This window comes from Gavialis gangeticus, unplaced genomic scaffold (assembly GCF_001723915.1).
Source record: "Gavialis gangeticus isolate Ggan-Ray unplaced genomic scaffold, GavGan_comp1, whole genome shotgun sequence".
In the NCBI taxonomy this organism is placed as follows: Eukaryota; Metazoa; Chordata; order Crocodylia; family Gavialidae; genus Gavialis; species Gavialis gangeticus.
Genome location: NW_017729034.1, coordinates 14,169,257 through 14,172,451, shown reverse-complemented (window position 1 = coordinate 14,172,451; position 3,195 = coordinate 14,169,257).

The window sequence follows — 3,195 nt, the reverse complement described above, 5'->3', positions numbered from 1 at the left end:
GCCCCGGGCCCGGCGCTGCAGGGCAGGGAGCCGCTTGCGGGACAGCGGACCCGGCGCTCGCCCGCCGCCGGCTGGCCGGCCCGACCCGCAGGACCTCCGCCTCTGGCCCGCTCCGCCAAGCCAAGGGAGCCAAAAACGAAGGAAGGAAGCAAGTAGCAGGGGAGGCCCCGGGCCGCGCGAGCGGAGATCTCGGTGCCCGCCAGTGCCCGGGTGAGCCCCGGGACTGCACCGGCCCAGGCCTCTCTCCTCGCCGGGGATACGGCTTCACACCTCCCCGGGGAGCCAGGCCCCCCGCACCCGCCTCGCGTTCCTTGCAAGTGGCCCTGCTTGGCAGGCAAGACTGGAGCTTCCCCAGCTTCGGGGCCAAACCGGGCCCAGCCCAGCCCTCAGGGACAGTCCACAGCTCATCTAGGTAGTCCACTCTGCTGTCTCACTCCTCTAAACGATGTAGAAGTTTCCCCTGACAGCCCACCTAACCTGCTTTGCTGCAACTCCAAGCCACCGGTCTGTGTCCTGCTCTCAGCAGCAAGAGAGAAAGCATTTCCCCTCTTTGTTTATGGCAACCCTTCTGTTTTATGAAGGCTGCTAGCATGTCCTCTCTTCTTCTGCAAGCTGGACTGTCTGTTTTTTACAAGCCCCTTATCATTGTTGGTACTTGCCTCTGGACCCTCTCTAACTTCTCCATGTCCTTTTAAAAAATGTGGAGCCTGAAACTACTCTGTACTCTAAATGAGGCCTAACTAGTGCCAAATAAAGAGGCACTATCACTCCTCATGTCTTGCACCTTGTGAGCCTGGACACTGCCAGAAAACCCACAGTGCCACCCACGGGGGAAACCTGGCCCTTTGCTGCAGGCAGCTGTGGGGGTTGCTGTGCTGGGACCCAGCTGGCTGCAAGAGCAGAGAGGCATAAAGGGATGCAGTACACAGTTTCACAGTTTCATAGTTGATCGAGCTGGAAGGGACCTTACAGATCATCAGGTCCAGCCCCTTCTTCACTTGGGCAGGAAAGACTGCTGGGGTCTGATGAACCCAGCTAGGTGGGCCTCAAGACTGCTGTCAAAGAAGCTTATCTGCCTGCAGCCCATGCACAGTCTCTCTTACATGCTGCAGGTGAAAACATACCTGCCTGGACAGATCCTGCTCCAGAGCCTTTTGCCTGCAGGTGATGCCCAGGAGAGTGGGAAGGAGAAAACCTGCTGTTCAGAGCACCTTGCAGCAGGTGGCTTCCAAGGGGAAATCAGACTCCCCACCCTGGGCTCCAGCCACATCAGAGATCCACATTTGATCTGTCTGCTGGGCAATGCCCTCCCCTCACCCCATGCCCCCATCACACACATCTAGTGCTGATAAAAGGTTAGGCTCTCCGGTGGGGCAAGAAGATCCTCCTTCATGAATTTCCATGCAAGTCATGGGAAGGCAAGCCTAAGATATGACAGGAGGTTTGGACAGGGCTGAGGGGGCCAGATCTCCTGTTATATCCTATAAGATGGGATCTGGGCCTCCTGGGGACCACAGCAGGAATTGACCAGTATCACATCAGTAGGGTGGCTCCAGGGTCCTGCCTTCCTATTCCTTCCCAAGGTTACTCTGGGAGCCCCAGACTCTTTTGTCATCTTGGACTGCAGGCAGGAGTGAATAAGAGGATGCAGGGACCCTACTTGGAGCATCCTGGGGAGGGGGTATTGCTGTGGTCTAGACCCTGTCCCAACCAGGGACTCGGGCTACAGGCAAACAGGATGAGGCTGGTCTCTCCAGATATCTCACAATGTGGGCTTGGTCATTTCTGCAGCAGGGAAGCAGGACTGGATAAGAAGGGTGTATGCCACTCTCAGGAGGAAATGAATCACCATCCCCAACTACTAGATCATCCCAGCCAAAGCTTTGTCTAGCCAAGTTTTGAAAACTTCCAAACCCTCCAAAGGATGGAGATGCCACCACCTCTCTAGGTAACCCGTTCCAGTGCTTCACTGCCCTCCTAGTGAGAAAGAGTTTTCTAATATCCAACTTAGACCTCCCTTGCTGCAACTTGAGACCATTGCTCCTTGCTCCTTGTTCTACCACTAGCAGTAGATCTCCCCTTGAGATACAATTACCTTTTGAATCCAGCTGAATTTTACCTATAATTAGTTTTCTGCATGTTCACTTAAAATAAACTTTATTTGCAACCCAGGTTGGGGCAAGGTGGGGGAGAGGGTAAGTGTTTGTCCAGGGTCTTCACCTGTGTGTGACAGCAGGTTCAGGGCTTGCTTCCCATAGTCCCTAGGTGATCAGCGCCTTCCTCCTAGCGCTGTCAGTGGAAGTGGATTGGGCCAGCTGGGCGCCAGACGGTCTTATTCCGGAGTCAGAGTGTCTGCACACGAGGAGAATGAGGAAGAGCTATTCCGAAGTAAGTGCAGGTGCCCTGGCGTCCGCGATGAGACCACACAGGCAGCAGGGGTCTCGGCTCTCTCGAGCGGGGCTGCGTTGCGGGGCTCCAAGTCCTGAGAGCCGCCGGCTTCTTTCTCCGGACGAGCGAGTCCAGCAGCGGTCTTTCCCCGGCGCGGAGGCGCTCAGGATTCAAGCCGCGGACGAGAGTCCTGCCCGCGCCCTAGCTCCCAGCTTGCCGCCGCAGGCCCCCGTGGCCCGAGGATCTTTTCTGCCTCGCTCACAGCCCCGTGCCCCGCGCCCGCAGGGCCGATGCCCGCGGAGGGAAGAGGCTCGCCGCCGGCCCCGCCGCCAGAGCCTCTCGGCTCGGGGCAGCCCCAGCCCACGGAGAGCGCGTCCTCGGGTGTGGAGCGGGCCAGCTCGGGCCTGCCAACAAGGGGTCGCCCCACGGCAAAAGCCTACGTGGTAGCGCACGGGCACTCGCCGCCCGCTCGCATCAAACAGGGACACGGCTCTGCTGTGACGAGGGCACCCTGGGGCGGCCTGGCTGAGCGAGGCTTCCCGCTGTGCTGCGCAGGTCTCGGGCTCGAGGGGGCACGGGCTGTGGCAGCGCAGGGTCCCAAGGGCCTCAGCCCCAGCGCTGGCTCATCCGCGCTGCCTCTGCCGGGGCCAGGAGGCCAGAGCCGTGCCGGGGCGAGTGATGCTGAGAGCCTCAGGCGCTCGCCCCAGGGCGCCTCGCCAACCCCGTGCCTCGGAGCGCGGCCGCCTGCCAGCACCCCCGGGAGCGGGAGCGGGCCGCAGCGAGGCCCCGGGCACACGGGCAGGGGCA